Source organism: Perognathus longimembris, chromosome 12 (assembly GCF_023159225.1).
Source record: "Perognathus longimembris pacificus isolate PPM17 chromosome 12, ASM2315922v1, whole genome shotgun sequence".
In the NCBI taxonomy this organism is placed as follows: domain Eukaryota; kingdom Metazoa; phylum Chordata; class Mammalia; order Rodentia; family Heteromyidae; genus Perognathus; species Perognathus longimembris.
Window position 1 is genome coordinate 16,938,811 of NC_063172.1, and position 10,717 is coordinate 16,949,527.

Below are 10,717 nucleotides of genomic sequence, written 5' to 3' on the forward strand. Positions count from 1 at the left end.
ATTCATGGATTATATGACTGCAGCCCTTGTGACTACCGAAAATCAGCAAAGCAAGGACTGCTTTCTCATCCAGATTTTTCCATAACTAATAAGTAATAGGGTTGGCTTTTTTTTTTAAATTTCACTACCAGAAATGCTATTGCACTTAGCAGTAAGCATGTGAGTTCAGAATGCTGTTCTAAGGTAATAATGGATAATGCAAGTTGGATGATGGGCAGGAAACACATGGGGGAAAAGGCACATAGTCCTCACATGGGCTCTCAGGCTTTGGTGTTGTTCCTTCCACCATATGCACTGGCGCTAGGTACATAGTGCAAGCATTCTAGTATGCTTTTGAAAGTTTAGTGAAATAGGGGTGAACATGGAAAAAGGTATGTTGATAAGGAAAATTGAACCACACTTAAACGGGCCAGTTGTATTGCTCAGTAGAATGGTGATAACTAACTCATTGCCAACTGTTGATTTTGGAGAGCTTCTCGTGGCCTGGGGGGTTGGGGGGGGGGGGTCTCTGCTTATATGGACATATTTGCTTTGGTAAGGCTGTCTTGAGCCCAATCAGAGACTTGTTGGGGGCTTTGGGGAAGAGGAGAAGGAATCCTTTGAGGAAAGCTACACGCTCGGCAGTGGTGTTAGGCCTGTGTGCAGGTTGATGCACAAAGTCTGGGTTGTCTTAACACCCGGGGTTGAGGGAAAAGTGGAAATGCAGTTTGTTTGCTTTCTGTTCTTGAAATTTCAATTCTCTAAAGTTTGAATTACTCAAGCCATATAACATAGGGTTTGTGAAGCATTATAAGACTCTCTGTCTTCTGTTCTCTCAGCTCTCACATCTGTTTGTGTTGCCATTGTTATCCTCAAAATTGATGTAAATGTCTCACTAGTCTTTCCTAAGGAGAGAAGTGTTTTGCCTGTGAGATAGTCGTCATTCATTAATATTTCAGGTACCTATGGCATGCATTGTCTTATTGTCTTTTGACATTGACGTGTACCAGTTGTACATAGAAAGTATGGATTTGGAAACACTGTGTGCCATAGGACTGACTTCAGACATATGCTTTCAGGTTCTGATGTCTTGGCAAGCTGTCATCTTGGAGAATATTTAGTCCTGAGAATGACTAATAAATTGCCACTGATAGCAACTCACATTGATTGCTATTGATTTCTTGATCTGCTGGTTAGAAGGATTCTAAGTTTCTCCTAATTTTTGTGTGTAAACAATTTATTACTTACGCCTGTCACAGCAGCAGACCTGCCCTGGGTGTTTTTGCTTTTACTCATATGTATACTCATCTTACATGAGAGTAGTTTAGCAAAAACTTAGTATAAACTGCTATATTGATACTTATGAACCTGTACTCCAAGAATTCAATCAAGTACAAGAAACAGACCAATCAAAGTGAAGTGCCTGTTGAGTACTTATTATGTTATAAGGAAATAACTGCACAATGCTAAGTAGAAATGTTAGGAAAGATGTCACATGTTGAGGATTGATCAGCCCCAAACTGTTGTAAGGATATGGAAGGAGAGAATACTAGGTTAATCAGGGGCACTAAAGAAATGGCAAAGGGCATTAGGTTTTGCATAAGCAAAGGCTGGTGGCAAGGAGTGTAGCCTTTACAAAGAAATATGAAGCCACAGCCTGTTGGGAAAGATCAATTGTAATTGGAAGGAAAGTAGCAGCCACCAGCTAGTAGTAGGCCTTAGAAATGATGCATTTTTTTTCATGTTTTTCCCTTCCTACTGTGTTCTTGATTATGGGTCCCTAGAAGGCAAGATGCTGGTGATTGGTCACCTTCATTCATTCAGCAGGGATTTATGAAGCTGTCCTTCATGTGCCTGGCAGGACTTCATATAGCCTTTGTTTTTTCTCTCTTCTCTATTTCCCTCTCCCTTACTTCTTTCTTTCTTTAGTTTCTCCAGGATGAATTATTTCCTTGAAATTTTTGATCATAGAACTTGGCCCCAAGGATGTCCATGAAGCCAACTTATGAGTTACTGAGGACATAGAAGGACTGGAATCATGAGTGTTGATTTAATTCTACTTGAAGTTATATCTACTGACATTTATCACATGCCTATGCTGGGCCAGTGTGGTGGATATTTTAGAGACTGTATCTATTTCAGTCTTCTTTAATATACTTGTTTAACATACAGAGAGGTTCAAAGAGGGTTAAGTGGCTTATTCCAAGACCTGGGAAACCCAGGTAGTGGTAGATTTCCTTATACTTATCCATTTTTCTCTTAAAATACACTAGAGCTCTGTGCTTTTCCCGTCACCCTTTGCTAAACATAAGTTTGCATGCTTAAAAATAAAGCTAAATTAAGCAAGAAGGGCGTGGGTGTACCACATTTGTTGTAGGAACTGCTTTTTCCTTCCCCTTCTTTTTTCTTTCTTTCTTTTTTTTTTTTTTTAGAGTTAAGAGTTCTGATTCCAGATAATTGTAGTCCTGGAAATAGGACAAGGTCTTCTGTTTGAGAAGTAGATCTCAAGTCTCCAGTTCCCCTTCAGCTTATCTCTCTGTTAGCTCCAAGATGTTGCAATTGGTTTCTTAGCAGAGCTGAAAGGCCCTGAAGAGACACCCAGAGAGAAGTCAGCTTTGTGTGTGTTCCAGTTCATTAACATATTTTAACAACTCTATGTTAGTTGCTGTCCCTCAAATGCCAGTATTCCTGGGCCTATTTTATGTACCATTTGAATTGGTACAAATGAGCTTGAAGAGAACTCCATCCGATAAGTTGACCGTTTTCCCAGTCTGTCATTTAAAACAAATTCACAGTGTGAATTTTTTTGAGGGGTGGGGGTAAGGACTTACTTTTTTTATTTTAGTTCCATCACATGGTTTTTGCAAACTACCCACATGCTGTGATCAAGCTATCCTTAGATTCCTAATGAGAGGCACCATTGGATTTGATATTTTGTAAGATTAATTTCTCTGGGTGAACAAGAGTCTAAATTGAAACAAGAAAGAAATGGGATTTAGGTTTAAGGTCATTAGCAGTAGAAAGTAATTTTTTATTCCTGTCTGTTTGCTTTCAGGAACACTATTTCAATTCATGTTTACTTGAATCTATGATAAATCATGTCATATTTGTGTATTTTAAGAGCCAGTTCTAGTTTGGCACTGGTGGCTCACACATGTAATCCTAGACAGGAGAAAAAAGACCCAGAAGTTTGTAGTTTGAAGCCAGAGCAGGCAGGAAAGTCTAGCAAGATTCTATTTCTGAAATAACCACCAAAAAGCAAGGTTGGAGATATGGGTGCAGTGGTAGAGCAGCAGCTAAACAATAAAGCCTCTGAAGCAAACCAAACAAGTTCAAGGCACTGAGTTCAAACCTCTCTATTCCAGTGCATGTGCACACATGCGTACACACACACACAATCAGCTCTGACTTAGCGGTGATTGACACACTGGGAAATTTATAAACATCCTAATATATTAATAATAAACATAAACTAGTTAAGTGGAAAAAGGAATCTTTTCCTTTCTTCCCATCATTCATTCTTTGGGTATGGCAGTTCACCAAGTGAATCCATTGCCAGTGTCTTGACAGTCCATAGAGCTTAACTGGTGTTACTTTTATCTTTTCCTTATCATCTTCAAGGATGCTACAGTGTTCCTTTGGCTTCTTCCTATTCCTGCTTCTCCTTGGTTTGAGCCTTCCAATGTGGAACATAATAAAACCCTTTAGATAAGTATGTAAAGGTCAGATTCACAGTCTCATGGCTCATTCATGCAGCTGGGCGCTGATCTTGACAAAGTCAATATTGTGTGCATATTAAGAGCTTAATAAATACAGATGGGATGAATGAATGATTTATGAGAATGAAGCTTGTTTAGCTTGGTGGTAAAACACAGACCCTTGAGTCATACTTCTTTGTGGAATAACAAAAACAAATTCATCTTTGTCAGGTTGTGAATTTGATGGGAACATCTGAAACATCTGAGGAGATAAAGAAGTTCCTGTGTCCAGATGGTATTTGCAATGTTCGTTTGCCTTGTTCAACAAGGAGATTCTGTTGAAGAAGATGTGTGTGAAATCAAGAACCTTAGCTGCTCCTTGGCTAGAATAGGGGAGATAGGAGAGGGAAAACAAAACAAAAAGATGACTGGAGATGTTGTCAGATGCATTAGACTGTGATCTGTCTCTTTCCCCGTAGCACTGATGACTGGAGGTGGTAACAGGTCTTTGTGCTGTTTTCCCAATAGGTTTGCCATTTGCCTTATTTTCCCTAGGAAACCATATTGGTCTGATGAGCCAGTGATCACAGTAGCCAAGGTTAGCACATGCACAAGCCACCAAGCAAACAGCGCAAAGCCCAGGGGAGGAGATTAGGAGAGGAGCCCCATACTATAATAACTGCCCTCTGAGAACACTCCTTGGATTCCTCTTTGGGGTTTCTTTCTAAAACCATGGAGAGGCTTGCTACTTTCTTTCATGCCTTTCCTTTTCTTAATGGTGAACACTTGGCACACAGTAGGTATAGATTTAAGTAAGGTAGCTGTTGTTTGCTAGTAATGAGCTTCTTTTTGGTTCTGTCTTTCCTTCCTCCAAGTTCCATTACTGCTGACTGGGAGTCTCATGTGACTTGAGATGCAAACAAGCTTAGACCACATGGTGATATGAAACTTGGGTCTCCATTGTCTCCCTGAGTTTTCTGACTCCAAGTCACAGGACTTTAATTCACTCAACCTGATAGATGTGACTTGATGCTATATGGTAGCGTTTACTGGTATTCAACAGAATTAGTCTTGGAGGGAACAGCAGCCTCTTACAGTTGTTGTTTTTTGTTTTTTTTAATTTCATGACATCAGCCCTGATTTTCTGTCCTGTTACTAACCATTCTTAAACTTGAATTAATTAAAATGAGCTCACTGACCAACCAAACCCAGCTATTCCCTTCCAGACAATAGTAATGCAGTAAAGTGATTTGAAATCACTTTGAAAAACAATGTAAAGAGCTTCCTGGTATTCATTCTATTTGTGAATGGCATAGACCATATATTTAGGGAGACTCTATGCCTGTGCTGAATTAGCAAATATATTTGCTCTGCTTAGCCTGGGAATTTGTAGACCATTCCTCAGCCCATTCATCTGGCCATCTCTACCCTTCTATCTCCAGGGAGGGCTTCCTCTTCACAACGGGTTCTCACAGAATACTTTCTTCTAAGTGCCCACCATGTTGCACAAGTAAGTTTACAGTGGTTCACCCCATTTCATACTCTTGGATCTTGAAGGTGTGGGCCTTCCTAGCCAACTAGCTGTCTCCCTTCTTGTAGTGAACTCCTGAGGTAGAGTAGGAACTCCAACCATCAGGGACTCTTTCCTCATAGAACTCTAGGTTAGAATTCTGTCAGCATTTCGGAGCTAACATTAGGGCATTTTAACACAGAGCGTTCCATACTCAAAATGCCATCTGTAGAAAGCCATTTTTTCTCAAACATATACTTTCCTGTCTCCCCAGCATTCAAAGGTGGCATCATCATTTTAAAACACCTTGACAAACTGATAAGCTTTGATTTTATGTGGGTTGCTTCCTGGAAACGCAGGTTTGGAATACCTTTGAGACGTAATCTTCAGTCTCCTCTACTCTTTAAATAGGATTAGTAGATTTCTGGAGCTATAGAACAGAAGCTGCCACACACGACTCATTTTTTTTTAACTCAGTAGGAACCCAGTTGATCTTCTGCACAGCAACTCTTAGGAGAAACCATTGTCCTGTGAACATGTTAGCAAGCTGTCGTTGTGACTCTTGTCAGCAGGCTCATCTCAGAGCATCTGCACACTCATTTAGAAATTGCCTGATTATTTATGCACACAGATTTCTTTCCCTTCTAGGGGTGGGCTGAGTCGGAGCTGGCTCTTAAGTACAGAAAGATATGTTAGGGATGTTTTTACCATTAAACTAGGTCAATGTTCTGTTTCCCCAAATCTTTAAACAAGTAGCAGGGAATTCTGTTCCTCCTAGCTTTGAAAGTTACCAAACTCTTCTTTGAAAAACTTGCTCTTCTAGTGTTTGCAAATGAGAGTGTAAAGCGAAGCAGTCAGTTTCAAATGCGTGTGTCTGTGTTTGGACAGAGAATGTAAATTTAATCCTAGTAAGTGCTTGTACTGAGACCTCATCTCTCTTGATAAGTGTGCTTATCAAGATGGAATAAATGTATTCCAAAAAATAGGAGAGTAAATGGCCTTTTATTCAAATTGCCTACTCCCCCCCCCCTCCTTTTTTCTGGATAATAGTGAAAGCTTTATTACCAATCACTTCATTTTTCTTCAACTTCAGATTCAGAGAGGGCAGAGGAAGAAAGCATTTAGGGGCCAGTTTTTTGAATCAAAACAAATCAAAAACTGGCAAAACTATAGTTTCCTAGCTATTTACCAGCCTAATTGGTATCATTTTCCTAGCTTGGGAAAGTCGTATTAATTCAGTTTTATTTTTCTTCGGCAAATACAGTTGAGCAGGTAACGTAGAAACCATCGACCATAAATAAATAGATGCAAGGTAACACACAGAATGGGAACCGCTGTCTGTATTTGCCTCTATTTGGAGTCTCCCTTTATGTCCAGCTCTGCCGGCCAGGTCCATTGTGAGCTTTTCAAAAGTGGTGCTCCACCTCACCTAACCTGTAGCTGTGCACATGTTGTACAAAACCCGGAAAGGGGTCAGGAAGGATGGATGTCAGATTTCAGCTTGTCACAGAAGTATAATGAAACCATTGCTGAGTTAAAAAGAGACCTCATACTATGTGCTTCCTGGATTTTGTTAAGCAAGTCATATTCCTGAGCAACCTCTGTCATATCCAACAGTTCCGAAGCTTTCAATCCCCTGACCTCTCCTAGCCACTGAATTTGCAAGATTGAAGCAAGAGCAAAGAGTGACTGTTCATGGCATCCCCAGGATCATGCTCCTGGGATAGCACAGAGATATCTTCTCTACAGTGGGCAGGTCACTTATTCCAGGGGATTGAGGGAAGAGAGCACATGGCCTCCCTTTGTAGCCCAGGCAAACTGGCCTCCAACTTGTAGTCCCCCTGCCTCAGCTTCCTGCATAGCTATGATGGCAGGTACTGCCCATGTTGCTGCTGGGAGGGAAATTTAACTGGCAAGTGACTCACAGATCATGAAGCCACCATGGTTCATTTGAAGCTTTGGTCCATAAAAGGGTGTGGTGGCACACACTCCATCTGTAATCTCAATACTGGAGAAGCTGAGGCAGGCATTCTGGAGTTCAAGGCTGGCCTAGCCTACCTGGGGAACCATGGAAAGCCAAACAAATTAGAAGGTCCATTTCTTGGATTTGCCTATTGTCTTTCAAATGAATGAAAGTACAGCCACAAAGGCTCAGAAAGGATTTCCTTTATGCTAAGGCCTGTATTCAATATTAGTATCAATACAACGGGGGAACCTGAAGGTGAAAATTGCCAGCCAATGAGCACAGTCCATGAAGACCCTTTTGGAAAAGTATATCTGGGACTGAAATGAAGAAGAGCTTCATTTGCATCAATGCTCAGAGCCTTAGTCCACAGACCTTAGCGACTGTTAACGCGTATTTGTTGAAATATTATAGGAAGGTCCTAGCATAAGGCTGGTGTGTAGTGATGATGAACTGTGGTAAATATCACCTCATCCTGTGGTGCATCCATTCATGAGAATGCAATACATTCTGTCATTCAAACTCCAGCCTCTTTAGATATCACCACCATGGAGGCTAGGTGTTGGTGTGCACGCTTCATGCCCTGCAGGGTATAGTTGTATATTTCTGTTCAGGTACTGCAAGTTGGGACAAACTATGGATTACAGGTAGTAAAAACCCCATGCAGCTAGTATGGACAGAACACCTAGTGCTGGTGAAATACTCGATTCTCAACTGCTTCATTATTGCGGAAACACAGCCTTCTCGTTTCATCCTTCCCAGTAGAAGATCAGGAAGTAGCTGTCTAGCAGGGCAATTCTGGGGGGCAGAATAGCAAGGGGAATGGTGCATCCTTCCAACAGGGATGCTGACACATAAATGAGATGATGGGAAACAAGGGCTTAGGTCACATGTGGGCAGAACTAGGGGGAGCAGGACCTGAGGAAGGAAGAGATGAGTGTGGAAAGTCATGTGGGTGGGCCTGTGACCATGATTCCTTCACCAGAGAGAGAGAGAGAGAGAGAGAGAGAGAGAGAGAGAGAGAGAGAGAACACGCATGGCTTTCCAAGGCTGCTCTTCTGTTTGCCCCTTGTTCTTCTTCTCCATGTAATTAAGAAGGAAAATTGTGCTAAAGCCTCAGTAAGAACCTGCTCTCCATGAATGATTCCAAATCCCTGAAGCCTTGCTTAGTTTTTAATATTTTTCTTTTGGATTTTACATTTGCTGCTTTGTGAGGGGGCAGCAGGTGGAGATGGGGGAGAGGAGGGTGCCCAGGGAAGCAGAAACCCTCATGGAAACCCATTTTTAATCTGGATGATGGCTCAGTAATGTAAGCCCTGAGAATTGGCAAAAGAGTGAAAACTGCAGGATTAATGGCCTTGTGCCTAATTCCCCGATACCTTTTAAAAGGCCAGCTCACCAGCTGGCTTTCTCTTGCTCCAAATATATTCGCTCCATAGCCTCATGGTTTCTTGGTTTTCCTTATGGCTGAGTTTTAACTCTCTCTGAGTCTGAATTTTAGCACCATATATGTGTATGTATGTGTTAAAGATGCTTAGATGTTAATATACAAACAGGAAGATTGTTGTTAAATATAAAAGATGAGTGTACCAAAAAGTAATTTGGGGTTTTGAGGTACCATTTTTTAAGTAGAATCTCTTTTTTTGCACATATATGTGAATTTATAGGCATATATGCATGCCTATATATGCTTGAGCATGAGTGTATGTGATTTTCCTAGTTTAAACCCTTGGACTATAAGTTGTGTATAAGTAGAAATGAAATTCAACACATGTCATCAGTTCTTTTGCTGCTGGCATTGTTTTTCATTTGTTTTCTTTCTTTTCCCTCCCTCCCTCCCTCCCTCCCTCCCTCCCTCCCTCCCTCCCTCCCTCCCTCCCTTCCCTCCCTCCCTCCCTCCCTCCCTCCCTCCCTCCCTCTCTTCTTCTTCTTTTAATATTTTTGAGGCAGGGTCTCACTATGTAATCCAGGCTGACCTCCAATTTCTGATCTTCCCACATCCGCCTCTCAAGTGCTGGGGTTACAAGCATCGACATTCACTGTGTTACTGATTTTTGTAATGTTCCAAATAAAATAGAACGCCATGGCCCTCTTCATGTTTTAAAGTATTCTCCATTTCCACAAGTATATGATCTTCAGAAAGCTATGTGATCTGTGTAACAGGTAGACCTACGAAGAAAGAAGTATGTGTTGTATCTTGTGATATGCTTGTTGGGTTGCTTCATGTCTGTGTGGTCATAAATGGACCACCATGGGGGTAAATGAAGGCACTAAATAGGAAGCAGTAGGGTGTGAGTGTACTCCAGCAGTAGAGGACATGAGCAGTGCTGAAGAAGTTCAGCAAAAAAGGAAGGAAAAGCAGAGCAGCCACATGTGAGAGATGAAGAACATTTCTTGCTGCCCAGGTTCTTCTGGTAGATTTTGAAATAAATGCCAGTCCCTCTTAGTTTGCCGGGTAAACACTCTTCATTATTTTCTGTCATTTGCATTGTTATTGGAAGTTAATTAACAACACTAATGTTTTCATAACCCTCAGACCTGGACGAGTTTTAATGACTTCCCTTCAGTCTTGCATGAACTTGTTTACTGTTCGATTTGGGATGCTTGAAATTACTTCTCACAAGGAGTAGATGCCACTGGCCCTGCTAAGGCTTTATAATTTAATTGCAGTGGCCATGCCAGTTAGATTGTCTTTGTTCTTTATGCCCTTGCCTAATTCCTGGCCAGTATAGATTCCTAGTAAATGCTTAGCAGTTATTATAATAGATGTTAACCAAAACATTGAAACCTTTTGATGTTAGTCAGGGCTGCCTATAGAAATTTCCTCTTTCTCCTCCTCTTTCTCCTTCTCCTCCTTCTCCTTCTTCTTCTCCTTCTCCTTCTCCTTCTCTTTCTCCTCCTTCTCCTTCTTCTCCCCTTCCTTTGTCTTCCTTTCCTTTTCTTTTCTTTTCTTCAATATAGAATATTTTTTCCAAATCATATGTAAATTTCACAGACATGATATATAGAGACAGCCTCAAGCAAGCCAAGATGTTGCAAACCAGTCATAGGCGTCCTGCGTCCACACCTTTAGGTCATTTCACTTAAGGCTTTTGACTGACAATGGGTCAGTCCACCCCATAGAGGACTTGCCAGTTTGATGGAGCAATAGCTTACAGATGTCTTTTTCACCAGCTGATACTTAATCTGGTCAGCTTGTTAATATTCAGCTAAACTCTCCTCTCTACATGTTTGCACATTTATTTTTAGCTCCTTTATCACGTCCACCCATTTTCCTTTGCTATCCCTTACCTCCTCCAAATCAGGTACCAGAATGACACTGGACATGCATAAAAGAGGCAGCATCATTTAGAGTGTGTTTCTTATCATGCATTTAATTTGCCACAGTCCGGCTCAGCCCAGGGCTTTCTAACTACAGGTGACAGAGATGGCAGTCTGGGAGAGAGGACCTTGCACTGTCCATTCTCCACACTTAAGCTGCACACGGTGACATAACTAATTCCTAATCGCCTTACCTTCATTCCTAACAAGAGCAGCTATCCACGCCACCCCCCCCCCCCCCACACT

At 41.4% G+C, this 10,717-nt stretch overlaps 1 protein-coding gene across 1 annotated transcript in view; it reads left to right on the forward strand.

Moving 5' to 3' along the window:
* Ext1 (exostosin glycosyltransferase 1) overlaps positions 1-10,717 on the forward strand; it is a 277,579-nt gene that overhangs the window by 175,901 nt on the left and 90,961 nt on the right. The gene's annotated exons all lie outside the window — the stretch shown is intronic.